Source organism: Coturnix japonica, chromosome 1, assembly GCF_054131305.1.
Source record: "Coturnix japonica strain WE chromosome 1, WE-NBRP24, whole genome shotgun sequence".
Lineage (NCBI taxonomy): Eukaryota > Metazoa > Chordata > Aves > Galliformes > Phasianidae > Coturnix > Coturnix japonica.
Window position 1 is genome coordinate 101,951,828 of NC_140663.1, and position 20,668 is coordinate 101,972,495.

Genomic DNA, 20,668 nt, shown 5'->3' on the forward strand with positions numbered 1-20,668 from the left:
TGTGCCCAGTATAATTTGTTACTTCATTGTGTTTTTGTTTTTTAAGAGTGTCTTTCAACAGATAAATACAAAGAAACTTAGTGCTGCAAAGCAAAAATGCATTATGCCTAGAAGACTGATTGTCATTAAGATCACAATTGCTGCCACTTAGCTACCTCTAAAGCTAAGTATTTCCTGTATCTTAACGATGTCAACAGAGACAGCTGAAGTATCCTAGAACTCACCATCTTCACTGTTACCACCAGCTTAAATTTTGCCATTAGTTCATGACCCGTGTTGATTAACAGTCTCCTTTGCAGGCACAAAGATGAGCTCTCAAGAAAACATCAGAGCATTTTGCAAAGCTTGATTCAATTAAATCTACATGCCAAAATCTACTCATTCTGGCAATGACATGGATAATATTCTACTTTACATCAAGTTGGAACGTGTAAAACTGCAAAAAATAACCCAAACTCTTCCAGACATCAGACTTAATAGTTCTGATATGAGCATATTAATTGGGCAACAGAGAGCACAATATGCAGCAACCTCAAGCCTTAACTGTATGTGATACTGTTTGTTTTACGGACAGCTTTCCATTTTGGAACAGTATCTTAGACAGTATTACAATAGATTTCAGATTTTAGATCTTCAATTAGTTTACAATACTAATGATGTTTACAGAGTCCTCAGTAATTTTTTTTCCCTGTAGATTTTATCACTAATAAAAAATGATAAATAGTAAGACAGCACACGTAAATATACCATGTTTATACTATGAGTAGAAAAGGAAATGCTGCTGTATAAAATCCAATAAATAATATCCAAACAAACAATCCCTGATCAAATTCCCTCCAAGGGATGTATGAGAGTGGAAATAGGGAAAATGTGTTCTCAAGTAGAAAAGAAAAGGCAGACCTGCCTCCTTCTCAAAGGTCATACCACTGGAGCAGGTGTCTAAGCTGGACCAGCTTAGTTTTGAATGCATTGAAGGACAGAGACCCCAGAACCCCTTCAGGCACCTGCTTCAAGTTTGGACCACCCCACAGTGGAACTGTTTCTCCTCATACTGAGTTGGAACTTGCCACATTTTCAAGGGATGTTAGTTACACCTGTAACATCACAGTCCACCCTGGGTGTTTTGTGCATCTTCCAGCTTGGCTGTTTTGGAAAAGATGCCTCTTGCACTCTTCTGTCGGAGGTATTTTGGGAACTATTAAAAACATTACACTAGATAGTGGGTTTTGAACTTCTGCCTTCATATTCCCATGTCCTCTGAGTATCCTGGAGGATGTCAATCATCTCTTTGGCTCTCCCTGGCTCTCTGGATACACAGGTATTTCAGTCAACTGGAATGGTCTGAGATTATGGTAAATGAATGGTAAAGAGATTACAGAAGAGTTTGGTAAAAACTGGGAAGAATCAAGATGTGAACAGCATTGTAGATCATTAATGGACATTTTTATTGACTGAGTTGTATATTCCTAGCTTTTCAAGTCCACTTTCTTACTTAGGCATGTATTCAAAATTATCAGGAAATAATCACCGTTCCCATACGATAAAATAGTCTTAACTGCTTTGATACAGGCTTTTGCACACAGACGTGGCTGGGACACATTTATTCATCATTATTCATCTTTATTGGCATGTTTTCAACAATTATAGGGGCTTGAAGCTTCCTGGATATCTCTGTTTCAAGCCCTGCACTAAGCTTTAATCAATGAATAAGCATCTTGAAGCAATTTATCATCCCTTGTGGTTATTAACATTTGAATAGATTTTATATATATATATCTTATCACCATAACCTTCTGAAGAATAACCCAGGCAATTATTGCAGCAATAAAAATTTAGCACTCTCCTTGACTCGTGCTTCTTACCCTCTGTTCCCAGATGCTGCCTATCCCTAGTGTGAGGCGGTGGCAGTGAGATGCGACACATGGGGCTGCGGGAAGAGAGGAGCTTCAAGCTGGTCTCCACCATTGGCACGGTTTTTCAGGGATGGATCTGTACTTGACTTAAATCATTTGCTTTCCATCTCCTGCTATGCTCCAGCGACTTTGGTCCCATCTGCTGTGCTGGATGCAGAATGAATCACTCGTGGCTGTGCTGCATCTGGGAAGCTAGAAAATTTGGATAGGGATGGGGAGAACTGGATGCCAGGAATTTTCTAAAAGCCCTGATTGAAAGGTCAGCTTTAATGTCCACAAGGAAACCTACTCAAATATATTTAAAACATTTATCCAAATTACAAAGTGCAGCTCTGTGACAGAGGATAGAATAAAAATTGTGGTTGAGGGAAAAGTCATCATACACACACGATGAAGTTCACTGTTGCCCAAAGTAAATTCTTACATACTGACTGGACAAAGTCTCCACCAAAAGATATTTTGCCTCAAAACTGTGGACTAGAATAAGAGATTTTTAGGTAGTCTTAACCACCAAAGAGTTACATATATGTTTTCTTTTAGTGAAAGTATGCTATCAATAATTTCATTCTGTAAAATATTTCCAACACCATATTTCATTTTGTAATACAACATACCTAGACACATGGGACACCAACATTCACAAGATAATCTGGACAGGAAACTGAATTACTTTATCAAAAGAGTTATAAGTGACCTTCCTGAGCAGTTGTCCAGTCTAACAAAGGTTATCATTGATTTTTAACAGAACCAAGTTCTTCTCTTTGTGTGAGTTTTAAAACTGTCAAATATTGTTGATTGATACAGATCTTGAAAATTCAAGCACCATGTTATAAGCACTGGATAGCTGCAGCATTGGGTGACACATAGCCAAAGTCTCCATATATGAGAAAAACTCCAATATTCCCAGGCAGCATTCTCACAAAGAAGTGGTTCTTCCACATGGCTGTAGGCAGAGTGAGGATACAGTACTTGGGAAGAAGTATATGAAGTGTGATAAGCTGATTTTTCATTCCCAGGACTGAGTCTTTTCTTGTTACAGCTTTTCTGAAAGAAAACAACTTTTTTTTTAGGTATCTTTAGAATTTAATAACTAGTTTTGTTCCATTACAGTGGCACATACAGACTTCAGAAAACCTCTTGATAAACATCTTGTGGGGGCTGTACTACCAGATCACCAAGTATTATTGATGCCTTTAGAAATCTGCAAATCCCACACATACTTTAACACAAGGCAGGTGAGAAATGTAATTTCAGAGAGCTGACTCATGCTAACAATAAACACGGAAGCAATTCAAGTTAAAGCTAGTAGATATGATTCAAAAAATAATGATGGTAACTCACTAGCCCTTGTCTTTAATTATGTATCTTCGTTCTGTTGAGATGGACATGAAGTCTTTCCCCTTCTCTCCAATTTATTTTTATAACTCTTTTGTCTATAAAGGGATTTAATAACTCTGAGACAGAATACATTCAGTGACTGTAGTTATAAGAATTTCATATATATGTGTGTGTGTCTTTATTTGCTTTCAAACAAAAGAAGCTCTCTGAAATTATTTCTACAAGCTGAAGTTGAATAAGTCCTCTACGATACTTAGTGTTAGTTTTGGGGTTCAGACACTGCTCAGACTGCTGGAGCAACTTCTGTCCACCTTTGCAGCTGGCTGTGTAGAATCTGCGATGCAATAAAGTCCAGTAGAAGGAGCAAAATGGAGGCAAAGTGGCAATGCCTCTTGTTCAGAGCATGCTTGGTTGTGTCGGAAAGGAGCTGTCCTAAAAGCTGCCCATTAGGGATATCTGCAAGGGTTTTGACTAAAATTCATGCAGAGATTGCAAGAAGGAATGGAGAAGCCATGGTGGTGCATCTTTTGCCTCTAGAAACAGGGAGAGATGCATCTTCCCTCCCTGACTCAGTTCCTCCCCAGGTATGGGCTTAATATTTAGCCTGTACATTTTAGGTAGACTAGGCTCTTGTATCCAAGGCTGTATTAAACAAACTTTCATTCCATTCTTAATTTTAGAAATCCTGCTGAATTGCCTAGACTTGCTTTTCAGATACCACGTGCATGCTTTCTGACCTTTGGAGGGGAGAGTGCTGGTATTACCCAATGCATGTACCAGCTAGTAGATATGACTATGTGTGAAGAGCTGAACTTTGCTCATGTTCATTAGTGCACATGAAGCAGACTTATATTGTACAGAGTCAGAGCTGGTTATCAAGTTCTTTGTGTGCCCTTCACCACCAGCACACTATCAGATCGCTATTATACATCAATTTTACAATGCACTTTTGCTGATACTAAGAAAATGTTCCTCTAATTACCAACTCCATAGAAAAGTGGTTTGTACACAGCTCATGGATTGCTGGTATAATTCAAGATAAGATCAAAGGTTGCATAAGATATAACAACAATCTGTGACAGTCCATTTGAAGCAGAATTGGTTAGAGATCACAAAGCCTGGCTGCAGTTTGAGCGGGATGTTAGAAGCAGAACAGCCATTACAGGAATATGGGGAGATCAGTGGAGATCATTAATGGAGTCAGTTAAAAAGCAAAGAAGTACAATAAAATCTGATCTGAGAGTAAGGAAAAGCCTGGTAGAACACCAGACAGTATAATGAGTCCAGTTACAGACACTGAACTCCAGCCTTCAAGACAACAACAAAACACATCAAAAGGTTTTGCTAAAGTAGGTCAGAGAAATTGGTCATGTCCTCACACTCCCCAGCAAATAAAATGGAAGTGGAAACATATAGAAGGCAACCGAAAAGAAGTAAAGGTGGTTCTCTGTAAATCCTGTGTGGGAACTAGTCAGCTGAAGCCATGTGGATGGCTTTGTGTCCCTTATGGATTAATGAGTGATTCACTGAACACATAAACTCCCAGTACTTCTCACAAGAAACAAACTCACTGCCGGGATCTGGGGGATCATATCCCTTTCTCCTGGCCCTGTACATTGATCTCAGGCGCTATTTAACTGGACCCATCTCTAAGCACTGGCAGGTAGAAATCTAACACACTGACATGTTCTCCCATGTCTGTCAGGCAGCTGAACTGAGATGGACAAAAAGGGTCATTTCAGCTTTTTCAACAAGTTTTTGACTGGAGGTTATCCTGTTTTCCTGTATGCAAACCAAAATATAGAATCCCAGACCCTAAAACAGTGTTATCCATCCAAATAATTCAGGGTGTTAAAATAGAGACTGGGAATAACATCATACCCATTTGTAAGGCTGACTTTGAGAGAAGCACATCCTTTGTGCCTGGCAAAGTTACTCTGTCTTGGTTTTGGCTGGGATAGATTTAACTTTCTTCCTAGAAATTTAGACAATAAATTATTAGGCCAAAGTATAAAGCTGGCAGATTTTGTAACTGACAGTTGTGAAAGAAATGGGTTGAATTCCTACAAATTTCTAGTAATTATTATTGTCCTCTGGTGTACGTATTTGACCTTAGCAGTACTTATGATGGTCAATATCACTTATCTGGTGATATCAAAACATGCTCTAGAATATTATTAATTACTTTGCACTATGTCAGTTAGTAAACAATTAATTCCTACTGACTGCTTCAGAGAAAAGGTGTCTGAGGTTGCAGATTGGAGGGGAAAAAACGGTAGGTAAAAAACAACCTGAAATGAATCTGTGATCAGGGTAATCCTGGCAACATGCTTCCAGTCTAAGAACAAAAACCTGGCTGCATCCTATGCTGATACCCACTGACACCACCACTTTATGGTGGTAGCCCCTGCCAGCTTCAAAAAAGATCATCTCTGAAGGTGAATGGAAATGGCTGGCTGCATAAACCTTTGTGTTTAATAAACAGGTATGCAGCCGTGCCAATGCCCTGCAGCATTCAATTATACACAGCAAGCAGCATGAGTCTTCAGGGCCTCAGAAGGCTGCACAGAATATGGGCAGTAGAGCAATCAAAGTTCAATTTGTAGCATCGAGGTGACAGAGAAGGAGGACGAGAGAACTGCTCTCAGATAGGAGCTGCTTGCCTCTGGGACGCTGATTTACTTAGGGCCAAATGCCATGCAAAATGTATGTACAGCAGCAGCAGAAGGCAGATTTATCTATGTGTTGCTGCTGTTCTAGCACAGGCATGCAGCACAGTGTGTACCAGGGCACGTGTCTAGCCTGGGCAGTGAAGACTTTGTTGCATTAGAATCACAGAATCACAGAGTGGCTTGTGTTGGAGGGACCTCAAAACCCACCCATCCCTACCCTTGCCATGGGCAGGGCTGCCCCCCACCAGCTCAGGCTGCCCAGGGCCTCATCCAGCCTGGCCTTGAATGCCTCCAGGGATGGGGCACCACAACTTCTCTGGGCAGCTGTGCCAGCGCCTCACTGCCCTCTGGGGAAAGAATTTCTTCTTAACATCTAACCTGAATCTTCCATCTTTTAGTTTAAAGTCATTCCCCCCTTGTCCTGTCTCTATCAGACCATATAGAAAGTCAATTACTCCATAGATATCACAGTTTATAATGTATGAATACCTATTCTTCTGGGGAAAACAGCATAGAAAGGCTAAAGCAGTCCTGATAGAATGTTTAATAAATGGGTTATTTCCAGTAAGTGACTAAGGGATCTAACTGTGATCAGCACACCTTAGACAAACAAAGAACCTGAGGAGATCCAGGTGTGAACTAGAAAAGCATTCCTAGGGCAATGCAAACAAGCCCAGGTCTTTCATAGTGTTGTGGTTCAAACAGGCATGGGAAAAAAAAAAAAAAAAAAAGCAACAGAATCTACTGGGAGTGGCTCACACTAATGCCAATATTCTAGCCCATAGACACACAGGAGTTTCACTCCCCAAGATTTATTGTGGTTTTGCTTGTTCTTTGTCTTTCCTGAATGAATCTCATGTCAGCAGCTGTTGCATCATTACATGAATATTTTCTCAGGAAAAGGTTTGTAACTGGGTGTCAGCTCCTTATAAATATGTTTGAAAGCCAGAACAATTGCAGAGGAGCTAAAATTCTCCTTTCAAGAGACTCTGATTTACTGCTGTGTAACTTGCTGTGCCTGCAGATAAAATGTTCCATAGGTCAAAAGTTCAGACAGATATAAAAGTTCACGTATGTGATGATTCCGCAGTTCAAAAAGTGCATTTTCACTCTAAGAGGAAACATGCCAAACTGTTTATTGCTGTAGGATTGTTTTAGTCTCTCCATTGTGTTCAAGATAAATAAATTGAAAAGTGTCAGAAGGCAAAATCCAGAGGGCACTAGGTAAGATTGATGCTTACTGAGTAATTGGTATGCAAAGTAGTCTTCACAATGAAGTGTTGAATTACATGAGACAAGCGGCTCCAGGGTGGGCACCCCAGATTACTACAGTCTGTAGGAGGTGCCCAGAGGGTCACGGGCCTCTCCTCTGCTGAGATGCACTTTTCTAGTGGCCCAAGAGCACAAGGTGCTTGCAAGACTGTGCTGCGATGCCTCTGCAATGCCAGCACTGTGGAGGAACACACAGGACATCTGCAGTCTACATACTGTCACTACATACCGAGTGGGGGTTGGTAGGGCCCCCAGCACAAGTAGGATATGTTGGAGCAGGTCCTGAGGAGGGTCATGAATATACTCAGAGGGCTGGAACACCTCTGCTGTGAAGACAGGAAGGATTGGGCTTGTTCACACTGAAGAAGATAGGTCTCCTAAGAGCAACTGTCCAGTATTTAAATTGAGACTATTTACAGGAGATAAATCAACTCTTTATATGGGTAAATAGTGATAGAATGAGGGGGATTGGCTTTAAACTAAAGGAAGAGAGATTCAGGCTAGATGTTGTAGAAAATTTTTCCCTAGAGGGCACAGCTGCTCAAAGAAGCCGTGGTTCCCAATTCCTGGAGGCACTCAAGGCCAGGTTGGATGGGGCCCTGGGCAGCCTGAGCTGGTGGGGTGCAGCCCTGCCCACAACAGGGGTTGGGGTCCTTTCCGACCCAAACTATTCTGTGATTCTGTGATTCTTTTCTACAATTCTATGAAAATTTTCTAGATATCAAAGATTCAATTATCCTGCTGGCTGTAGCCAGCAGTCAATACAAATGTAAAGCTGACATTAATGTTGTCTGAAAACAATGGTTGCCTAGGCAGAGCAACCTGAGCATGACATTTTGGGACATTGCAGTGGCCAAGCACTAGAGAGCAGGTGTGAATTTGTCAGTGGTCCCTCTGTCATTCTTGCCTGGCTGCACAAGGACAAGACACACCAAACAGCTCGAGTCCAGAAGCCACTCCTGCATGTAACGACAAGTGTGATTTCCTCCTCTCCAGCCATTGCCTGCCCACACAACCTCCCCACTTCCCCCATCACACAGGGGCTGAGCTGCTGGCTCTCAGGAAAACCTCTACACACCTGGATCCATTTAGCGATCAGGTTGGTGTAGGGGGGATTTGTCATTCGACTGACTGCTTCTCTGGCACTTTGCAGTGGCCTTGCCTCACATCTCCAGCTGGCATGGCTTTTCTAAAGCACCTGAATGGACAAAGGAGTTTCAACAAACCCATATGTGAAAAGGCATTACTGCTTAATTTCTAGGATAACCATAAACAACAGTCTCCCTTACTGTCTGGTCAAATAAGAGAGAGCAACTGTGTGCAACTCATCTCACCCAACTTCACCTGTCTACCAAGAAGACACACTGTCTGTCTACATTTCACAGGGAGAAGGGTATATTTTTGTATATTGTATTTTCCTGCTTACTATTATTTTCCTTCCTGCTATTGTCCCCAACAAAATTTGGCTGCCTTTATTGTACTTCCTTTGGGCAATTCCTCATTGATGTCTGTCTAAATAAATCAGGTAGGACTGCTTTTTAGTCTGAAATATGTGGATGGCTCAGGTAGCTCTCCAACTTTCATGCTTCTAGCTTTACCTGCATTTTGATAGTTGCCAGCTGTCAGCCTGTCAAACTGTGAGACAATGTTATATCTAGTAAACACTTGGCATTGATGACTGCAGCCAAAATCTCATTCACTCTCCTGGATTCCTGTAGCAGAGAAAATGTAAGTACATTAAAAAAAAAAAGTTATTCACATGTGCCTTTGTGCACACAAAGCCTCTGAGTTCAAGGGCACATTAAAAGTAATATAGGGTATACAAAGCTCACGTACTTGTAGGACTTCCACAATCTATTACACCAGAAGCTGACAAAACCAAATGAAAATGCTGATTCAGAAAAGGAAAATACTATTATAAATTAACCAATACATTAACAAGCAGAATTTTAGGTAGATAATGGTTTTCCATCTATCTAGCAGAAATCTGTTCAGGCAGGTATTTTTAAGCACCTACTAAAAAAAGGGTAAGAGGGAGAAAAGAAGCAAAGATGCTTTTTTCCTGTCTCATTTTGCATCTGTCATGACATGAAGGCAGAAAACATCAAAATCCTTGTGCACCTGTTAAATTCCAGATTAACTGATAATTTCATTTTTAAAAAGTTATTATTTCTGATTTTTTCTTAGGAGCTGTGAATCGTTTCTTAGAGCAATTAATACAGCATTTAGTTGAACCTTTCTCTCATTTCAATGAACAGAAGTTATGTTCCCACAATACATACTATTGTTAAAATAGGCAAGCAAGAAAAATTTATTTTTCTTACCCTTCCTGTTTCCTGTAGCAAACACAATGTCTTGGGCATTGCACAGGCAGGACTAATGTCTAATAATCAAACTGATGATTCAAAGCTGTGATTTAAATGATGCACTGCCATAAGGTGGCACTTTTCCTTGTATAATTCAGCATACATAATTCAGCTTATGGCATAGGCTTTTATTTGCTGTCAGAAGAACAATCCCAGTTTGGAGGCAACCAATGGCTTTCTACAAATGAAGGTGATGTCAGCCTTTGAGGTTTATAAACACAATAGTTCTCCCCAATTATGTTTCCATTTTCACACATCATTGGAAATGCTTCATCTGCTTAAATTGGACCATAAAACACTGAGATATTAAACAAAGATGGCTCATCTCACAGGCATCTGCAGCTGTGTTTCATCCCAGAGGCTTAGCATCACCAAGCAATGAGTTTGGTCTGTCTGCATGCTGAGAAGGAGGAGAACAGAGAACTCACCTTTCAGAGAAAGTCTGCATCAACTCATACCTCCTCTCCACTGATGCTCTGGAAGGACTTTTGGGAGCAATTGTGAAGCCCAGCTACCTGTGATGTTTCCTTGCCTCAGTGCTCCAGACCCTACAACAATTTGTTAGCTGAGAGGAAGGACCTCTCTGTGGCTTTGCAGTCATTCTCCAGCTACCCTTGAAGATGAAGCTCAGGACAAGGACAGGTTTTTGCTGTGGAGGTGTCTCTTTTGTGCCCAGCACAAAAGCTGTTGATGAGTGAAGTGTGATGACCAGAGATGTGAGCAGGTGGCAGAATGGGTCCACGTGGGCATCAGATATTTGGGTACATGAAGCTTCCAGTTTCCAATTTCCATCTGTCCAAGCACCATCAGACAGGTGTTGCGAATGTCATGGAATGGTCTTAAAACTTCTGACAATTAGGAAAAAGGGAAAAAAAAAAAAAGGAAAATAAATAGTAGTAGGGAAGGGGAAGGGATGGGGGAGGAATGGGGAAGGGGAAAAGGAAGGGGAGGGAAGGGGAGGGGAAGGAAGGGGAGGGGAGGGGAGGAAAGGTGAGAAGAGAAGAGAAGAGAAGAGAAGAGAAGAGAAGAGAAGAGAAGAGAAGAGAAGAGAAGAGAAGAGAAGAGAAGAGAAGAGAAGAGAAGAGAAGAGGGAAGAATATCAATTCAATTGTTTTGTCTGCATTGCTTGCTTTAAAAGTTTAATTACAAAATCTAGAAACCTCAGAAATTTTGGTGGAGTCACAAAAATTGTCAGTAATTTCTCTGCCTCTCAGACATACACACCTCTGGAGAATCCAGTAGTTGTAGTAACTTCCCAGATTTCTGGCATGCCTCTTAGAAGAGAAATCCTGAACTTTCATGGATTGCTTTCTTTATTCCTATTTCTCTACAGTCAAGCCTGAGGCAGCTGGTACAAAAATACAGCGTTTCCAGTAATGCAATTATGATTTCTGCCCAAGCATAATCATTTATATAAAAACGTATGGCACCCTCAGGAGCAAGCTTCTGGAAACAAGATGTTTCATGACAATTAAAAACACAGATCTTATTTCACATTAATCTGCTGCACTTATACTCAAGTGTAAGAAATGCTTTCCTTCTTTCTTTCCAAACCACGTCACAGTTTGGATGACACATAAAATATTTACACAGTATTTGCAAATGCATTATTCAAGATCCATTTACTGTTTTGTGTTGGTATTGTAAGACAGGTACTATAAAACAGGTGTTGCTTTCCAGACATAGCTGGGAAAGCAAATAGTAAGTTATCTCCCAGGGACAGCAGCAAGAGCAGGCCCACAGGCCAATTGGACAATTACTACCGCACTGTTTTCATTTACCTCATTGACCCTTATTTGTCCCTTGCATAGCCTGGATGGGCAGATCCTGCCAGAATCTCCCTTGTCATGTCCCATGCTTCTTCCTCTGGGCACTGCTGTGGTGGTAGAGGCCAAGACGGGATGTGGTCCTGTGGGAATACAAAGCCATGGGGCTGGGATAGAGGATAACTCTGGCCTTCCATAGCCATGGAAGGGTTGTTGCAATAGTTGGATCCTATGATGCCAAGGAGGTGCTGTCCTAAATCCTCAAGAGCTCTGAGGAGGAAGCTACCACAGCCTCTTGGCTCCCTACCTCAGAGTGCTCCAGTGCTTGTGGTATGGGCTATGACACAGGAGAGTTGCTGCTTGGTAAAGTGAGCAAGAGATAGAACTCCAATTTTGTTTATATTTAAATTCAACCAGTGCTAAGATTCACACAGTGGAACAACAAAACGGTTGGAAGGCTCCCACATGCTCTCCTGAATGCCAGAACTCAAAAAAAATGTCAGTCCAGCCTGGGAGTGAGATTATATAGTGCCCTGGTCCCGTGACTTATCTCTGACCATGATGTTCTCTGGGATATGTAGTCCTCTTCTGTAAGTTGCACGTTCGGTAAAATTATTCATGCTTTATATGATGTTATGATGTGGAATACCGATAGCAAAATTACAAAATTATAAAACCATGACAAACATGCAAGAAATAGGTTGTCTCTATAAAGATTTAGCCAGCATTACAGTCTTTTCTGGGGGAAATTAAAATTTCAGTTATATCTGGAAAGAGGAATGAAAGAGTATGTGCTTGAATGACAGCCATTATCTCTCATGAGACACTGGTAACTTATATGTAGACATTCAAAAATAAAACCATAAGCTGGTTCAGCTTAACCTACAGGATTAATATCAGGGGCTACAGAAGCTCCCTGTAACAAACTTTGAATAGTGGGTGATAGATACCTCACAAACTAAGAAAAATAGCATTCCTGTTCTCAGAATATGAACAAAAATTATAGTGGTAGACCCTCGCTACTAATTAACAGCTAGGAAGCTATCTAAGCCAAACCAGTGATAATAGTTATCCAGAATCATGGGCTGTCACTCTCCACTTCTTTTGCTCCTTGATCTGGTTCTTGAGCTATTAGTCTCCATTCTGTTGCTTGCATTTTGTTGGTGATCAGCCATGTCCCATCTTGATGGTTCCTTCCAAGTCATTTGATGATTCAGTGATTTAATGATTCCATGACTTCTCTGATATGGAAAGGCTGAAAGAGCTGAAACTGCTCAGCCTGGTGAAGCTGAAGGAATGTTGTCAGTTAGTATCATTATCTGATACAGTGATGTTGGAAAGGTGCAGTCAGTGGTGTCCACAAGAGGCAGTGAGACCCACCATGATTCCTCTGGCACCAGTGCTTTTGGCCATTCTCTCCTTCATTCTTACCCTCACTTTTTGTCAGGTACTTTGTTTGGTTGATGCTTTTTGTTAGTATTTGTGTTCACAGACTGGAACAGGGACAGATTATGCTGTTCCTGCTTCTGCTGAGCAGGCTTCTTAAAGTGTCCTTAGGGATGAATTATTTGAGTAAACACAGGACAAGGAGGGCTCTGTCCCACATGGGACAGCAGTCTGTGAGTTGCTCTGCATGCTCTATCTCTGTACCATGTAGGAAAGCAGCGAAGTTAGGTTTTGGGAAACTGAACCTCACAGTATCCAGCTGCTGAGTGGACCCATGCCACTCCTCACCAGCTGGCTGGAATATGTTAAGGCATTTGCTTTCCCAGTGGGCCACTTCTCAGCTGTGAAAGACATGCTCCAGTGTAGAAGCACATAGTCCCTTGGCTAATGGATATAATGAGGCTTTTAAAAGTCCTACCACTCTCTGCTGCTGACATCTTTTAAGTGTTCAGGAGACAAAGTGTAATTCTGTGAAAGCTTCAGAAATCATTCTGTAAAGGTGACAGCATCTTCCTTCACAGCTGGCTGCCTGCCTGAAAAGCAAAACTACAGAGCTGTACCAGATCTTAGATAACACTGATGATCTTTAAACCCAAATTATGATTTCAGACATTAATGGACATAAGGGCTTGTGGGTGTTCTTTTTTTGTTGTTGTTACATACTCATACTCCTTTCCCAAGTGGGCTCCTGCACAGAATAAGAATCAAATAACCTATAATGAAAGACAAAATGCCATCACCTCTTTCAAAAGATATGACAATTTTATGACACTACAAAGACTATGCAAGTTTTTATAACTTTCAACAATTCAGTGATTTTTTTTTTTCTCTTCAAGAGCTTCTGTAAACTTGTGGTTCTGAGGAACCTCCTGGAAAGCCTCCTTAGAGATGGCAAAAGCCACACAGGTGATGTTCCTTAGTCCTACATCCCAACTGGAGTGTGGCCAGCAATGCCCTGAATCTGAGCATTCTCTTAAGTACTGGGCCTGAACAGCCTTCATTATCAGTGACTCAGCTCCAGTCAGTCTTAATTGAATATTTAATTCCCCCCCCATCCCCCCCCTCCCATATATATATTCATTAAAACAGCTTCTTCTGCATTGGACATTATTTTACCAATTTAGAAAGCTCTAAGAAGAACACTGTGCAGCATGTATAATACTGATAGAGAATGTCTGGGGATACTTTAGACTAATATCATTAGATCTATATCTTCCCACTAATACTCCAGTACTATGCATGATGCCATTAACAGTGCTAATCTTGGGCAGAGGTGCTCATAAGGGCAGATGTATGGATTCAGGCAGGCAGGGGAACAGGCATGATCAAGCTCCAGCTGCTGCAGAGCTGAAAGGTCCAGGGCACAGTGTGAGAACTGAGCAGAGGGAAGCAATTGGTTACAGAGGGGTCTGAAGAAAAGGTTACGGTCAGGCGCTGGGAGTTTGTTGATCGCTTCTGCCTGTTCAGCTTCCAGGGCTTCGAGAGGTTAGTGGCTCCCTTGGGGAGGGAATAGAGAAATTTTTCCCACAGATTTCTGTATTCAGTATGTGCTGTTTTCTTATGTGGTTTAACCTCATGTTTTAAGATTTTTGGTAATATTTGTTTTATGTGAAGAGTCCCATTTGGAGTTATAAGGTATAAGAATTAAAATTGGGCATTTTTCTAATATTTACTTCAAAGTGACTTCATTGCACAGTGGCCAGCTAATTCTACTAGGCTATACTAAGTCAAGGTACTGTTGATTGAAAAAATGCCGAGTCCTCTGATATTCTTAACTTCAGCACAGGGCATGAAAACTGGGCTGTGATGACCTGTGAGCTTCGGGAGATGCATCTGCTGAAGGTCAAGGTGAATCCAGGTGTCTGCTTTGAGTCCTCACACTTTTAATGTTCGGTATATCTTTGGGGTTACTTAATGGCTTGTGAGAGCCAAACATGAAGAAAAGGGCAGGGAGGGATGTGCCCAGGATGACCTGGATTAGAAGTAAGGTAATGGCCTTATGTTTCATCAGGGGAGGTTCATATTGGATGTTAGGAAAAGTTTCTTCTTGGAAGGAGTGGTGATGCAGTGGCACAGGGTGCCCGGGGAGGTGGTGCAGTCACTGTCCCTGGAGGTGTTCCAGAGCCGTGTGGATGTGCCACTGAGGGACATGGGCAGTGGGCAGGGTGGGGATGGACTGATGGCTGGACTTGATGGTTTTAGAGATCTTTTCCGATCATAATGATTCTATGAGTCTGTGATTCTAAGCTGTCCTCATCAATGAGTAAGTGACACCTGTGTAGCAATGCTCTAATTAATGCAAGGTCAGGTTCTTATGTACGCTCTCTTCTCCTCAGCTCTTCTGTTCTGTGCCTATACTTGGACCATTCCCTGTCCGTGCTGTCAGAACTACACTCAGAGATGACTTACTTGGTAGGCTATACAGAAAGTTAACTGATCGCTTTAATGAAGAACTGCTGAAGTCCAACATGCTTTGTGCTATCTGTTGTTAATGAATTAATTGAACTAAAAAAGTTTGAACTCCATGAACTGGATCAGTGTCCACTAGCAATTCTTCAACTGGTGGACATCACCAGTAATTTCAAGATTAATTAGGCATGAAATTACATTCCTAACCCTTATTTCACATGCATTACTTGGATTAACAAAAAAAAAAAAAAAAAAAAAAAGGGGGGGGGGAATAAAGATTGAAACAAACAAGCAAACAAATGCACACACACACAAACCAAACAACCTAAATGTCTGACTGACTTTGTTCAAAGTCCAAATGTCTATATTGTAACTGAATGCAGTGATCAATACAATATTCTGCTTCTAATGATAGCTCTCTCTTTGGTATATCTTACCTAAATCTACCTGGCAGGATGGTCTGGAAGGAGAAGTCAGTATGTGCTGAAAAAAGCAACTGACTTCCTTCAACCAGCAGCAGGCTGCATCTGGTGGCTATGTGGTTGGAAACAGAAAAATAAACCAAGTCAAGGGGAAACGGGATCTGACAGAATTGGTAATTGAGTCAGTTTCTTTGCTAAAATAAGAAGGAGCAGGGAGAGACATTTTATCCGTGTTAGGAGAAGACCTGCTAGGCTTTTAAAAAAAGATCAGTTAGTGTCTACCCACAGCTATACAGCATGCTGGCAGAGGCGTGAAGTAGTCTGTAAATCAAATGGCTGGCTCTGGAAGGGTTCATCAGGAAGATGGGATGTGATGAAGCTAAGAATCTGACCTGATGCCTTCATTTGTTTTTTGTTGATGGCTGGACATTGAATGCTCTGTCGGCACAAGATGACAAAGAGCTGCAGTCAGAAAGTGGTGATACAGTGCCTTCAGAAAGTGTTGGCTGTGTCCTGGACTGAGGTAGATATGAGGCAGAAGCAGCAAAATATACAGATTGAGAGTGTAAGATGGGCAACAAGGCCCTGTCTTCTGGAGAATTTGTTATTGACTACAACCTGTGTTGGTGTGCTTTGCAAGGAGTGGGGGGAAAAGGAAAAGATCTCATATAAGGACATTAGAAAACTTGAAGGTAATTGCACTAAAATGGAACTCAAATATTTGTACGTGGTCCTGAAGTTCCAGCACAGAAACTATCTACAAACTGGACCCAGATCTGCCATCTTTCATTTGTCTGCTATAGTATCTTTCTCTTAGTGATGTCTCAAGCCTTTATTTCTTTCCTTCTACTTTTTGTTTCCACTTAAAGTACAGGTACTAGCGCTTTCATACTCTGAGTTTGAAAGGAGATTGGAAAAACAGATAGATGCTTCACTCTGTAGGTATAAATTGTGGCAAAGGGGCTTTTCCAAGGCAAAGAGATGCTTACCGGCCTACATTAAATAAACTCAAGGCAAAATTGGAAGGAGCCAGTCACTAGTGCAGATGCCCTTAGCTTTGCTTTTCCTCCCTGAAAGGGAGAGAGGCACGCCTGAGCCAAAGAGAGCTGAGCCTATAAAAGGAGTTACAAAGTGTCAGAGTCAACTTTGTCCACTGTATCAAGCAACAGCAGGAAGGGAAACCAATCAGAACCACCACAAGGATAGAGCAAACAAAGTGTAAAGGTTCATATAGCAATAACTAATAACCTGCTGTTCCCTTTGTTCATCCAGAAAATATGAAATCTAGGGATAATCATGATATTCTGTGTGCATTTACTCTCTTTTGTTCCCAAAAGGCACCAAAGAGTGCTGCAAATGAGAATAGATAGCAGTAATTACTTCCACAGTGGGCTGGAAAGCAGGAGCTTTTTAACCACACAGGTTAAAAGGGGAGGAGGGGGAGGGAGGTTCATTTTGCAGGGCAGGATTGGGCAGCACCCAGAACACAGTAATGAGTCTTCCTGTCTTCATAAAGGAGGATATTTGGATGTTTTATGATAGTAGATATGCAGGCCATACCTTCTATATTTCATCAAAAAATCTTTCCCCTTAAGTGTAGTTTGGATCCAATTCTCTGAAGTGCCCAAATGCACACAGATTTTCTCTGGACTCAGTGAAACAAAATGTCGGTGCTTTTCAACCTGCTGAAAAACTGGCCGTCCTGATGCAACTGAAGATTTGGGAGCTTGGAATACTTGGAAGCACCAAAAAGTATCTCAGGGAAACCACATATAGCAATGGGAAAGCTGAATGCATAAGGCTGCCTGTTTATTTATTTATCTAAATACATAATTTATAGCCACAGTGGTGATTTCTTGTTTAGCCACGACTGGTTATACAGCAATTAGGTATAGCAATAGATTTCAGCCAGAGTGTCAGCTTGAGTCTTTCATATCTCTGTTTGGCTATTATGTCTAACAGTGAAGACATAGAAATAAATCCTTATTGCCTGTGCTTAGCAATAAACACTCTGAGAAGAACCTCCACACTTGTGGAGCTTTTTCAGTGCTGGCAATTGAGAGTTTGTTTACACTGGAGTTATTTCTGTGGTGCCTTCCTACCCTTCCTACATTACATTTGGGCTAAATTTACTCCAAGGGAAAAATAATACAGTGTAAAATGTTCACAGTTCCTTTTAGTGCCATGGCTAAATCCTCCAGACCTTTTGTACTGACATTCATTTGTTTGCTGTCATCCTGCCATGTTGTTCTGTCCAAGTCCAGCAACATACTGGGAGCTTGTGCTGGAAAGCTGAGTTCCATTGCTTCAGGGTGACTGTGAATAACTTGACAGATTTGCTCTTAAGATGAAGCCATAGAATCTGTAGCACTACAGTTCCAGGAAAAGCTTGATTGAATCGTCAGTGGCCAATGAGAGCACACTGGGTTCAAACCCAAACAGAGCACAGAAGGATCCATTATGAGGAGCACTTGTGAATGCCTTCTGTGAAGGGCACTCAAATACTCATATTGCAACCCTAGCAGGGGGTCACCCAAACTGACGTGACTGATGTGCAGAAGGTGTCCTCAGAGGCTCATTTGACCTGACATGTGCCTCTACTGACTTTGGTTGCCATGAACCCCTGGCAGCAGAGTGAGTGAAGACCATGCTGTTTCTATTCTTTGGCTTCAATAGCAAAGGAAAGTGCGTGCAGGAGCACTAGGGAAATTTCTGCTATAAACTGCTGGTTTCAGGATCACTGGTTCAGGCTGGGTACTGTGCACAATAACTGACTGCTGGAAAAGATAGGGAAAGACTTATGGACTGTAGCATCATCACTGCAGGCATTTCATAGTACATGTCCTTCTATTGCACAGTCTTTGCTTTGCCATTACCCTGCTAGACAGATGAAAGAGAGAAGAATCAGATGAGAAAGGGGATAAATCAGATGTTTGCATAGAAATGGGCAGCTCTGCCAGCTGCTGGAATATGCCCATCCAACTTGTATGCAAATAATAGCTAAATTTGTGTTTAATCTAGATTCCAAGAGAATGGGAATAGATTATCTTTGCCCAGATCAACCAGGGAAATATAAAATGTAAAGTGTTCCATTCCTTGGAGGTACTCAACACCAGGTTAGATGGGGCCCTGGGCAGTCCAATCTGGTGGGGAGCAGCCCTGCTTACAGCTGGAGACTGAGGCTGGATAGGCTTTGAGATCCCTTCCAACATAAACCATTCTGTGATTCTATGATAATCCCACCTGTGCTTCAGGTGAGAGCCTGAGGCCCCAGCTCAGCATCTCAGAGGTGTCTGGGAATCCAGCTAAAGTCACAGCAACATGGACACTGCATAAGGCAACAAAAAAATATCTTTGTCACAGTCATGATCTTCCTTGTTCCTTTGAGAAATATCCAGAGTTTGAAATCTCAGCCCCAGAATGCTTCCAGTCTTATAGCCTTGCTACCAAAAGGATGATTGCTCAAGAAGGTACAGGGTCTATAGAGCTGTTTGGTGGCTGAAACCATTGACAATTTGGTGTCATAGGAAAGCTCTCACACACGGTAAGAGCAATCTAGCCGGGACACTGAGTGCCTGGGTTTAGCATGAAGGAAGAAAGTGGTTGTTTAGGCAGACCTCTAATTGAATATTGCAGCCGGTCTGCAGTTGGATCTCCTGCACTGGTTGCCTCTGACAGGAGCTCTTTGTGCTGGCAGTTGTTATGACACCAGCGGATCCCAGCGGTGGGAGGCGCGTACACTTGAACCCGTAAATACAGACACAAATACAACAAAGAACAGAAAAGAAAAATGCTGCTTCTGTGACGTCCGCATGCTTAAGCCTCTGGATATCTCTGGATATGTAGATATCAAGACTAGCCGGGATTTTAAAAAGTAAATAAATAAATAAATTATTATTTTAAAATTTAATTTTATATCTCCTTTTTTCCTCCTTCCACTGCCCTGGGAAGAACCCGCTGGCCCCACGGCGGCGGAGCCCGCAAGAGGGCGGCATTGGCTCGGGAAAGCCGTTCCGCTCCGCACTGCCCCGCACCATTCTGCGCTGCCCCGCACTGCCTGACCCGCCCCGCAGCTCCGTGCCCCTCCGGGATAGCTGTGACGGTGTGAGTCTGTCTGCATTCCCGACTTGCACCGGGCAGGGATGTTTACAAAGCCATTTCGGCGTAAACTCAAATGCTGAACCATTTTTTACCGCCTTAGTAGGGGACACTGAGACCCTCCCCCAAATAAATAGACAGACAGACAGACAGATACATCCGTGCAGGAAACAATTTCCGTCCTCCTTTCGAACATACTTGGGGAATTCCTTAAAGTCAGTCAAGTCATCCGCATTCGCAGAGAAAAGATCCAGCCGGCTGCAAGAGCAGAACATCGTTTGTACTCGGATTGCATTGGAAGCACCCGAGCTCCCATGGCAACCTTGGCTCCTGCTGGCTGTAGGGCTTTATTCCATCCGCCTCCGTGGAGAGCCCTGTGGCATCCTCTGCTTTGTGCCTCTCTACCTTTCAGCTTGCAGCAGGATTTGCCTGCAGCCGGCTGCCACCAGCAGGAGAGGTGTGTTATCTTCATCCAGCTGCACAGTGAGCTAATTGCAAATGCAAATATGCAGAATTTGCCATAAAATGTAAGGAAGCTAAATGATGTTTTCTCTGTATCGTTTTGACTTAGAAAACTCTAGTGATATTGTTGTTTCATTGCTGTTGTCTTTATTGGGTTTTGTTTGTATTATTATTTTTTCAGTTCTCTTGTAAAGAAATGTAAGGGACATGTCCCTCAGTGCCACATCCACACGGCTCTTGAACACCTCCAGGGACGGTGACTCCACCACCTCCCTGGGCAGCCTGTGCCACTGCATCACTGCTCTTTCCAAGGGGAAATGTTTCCTAGCATCAAAACTGAACCTCCCCAGGCACAGCTTGAGGCCATTTACTCTGGTCTTATCACTGTTAGCTGGGAGGACAATCCTCACCTCACCACAGCCTCCTTTCAGGTGGTTGTATGGTGCAAAAAGGTCTCCCCTGAGCCTTCTCCAGAAAGAACAATTTCAGTTCCCCTTAAGACCT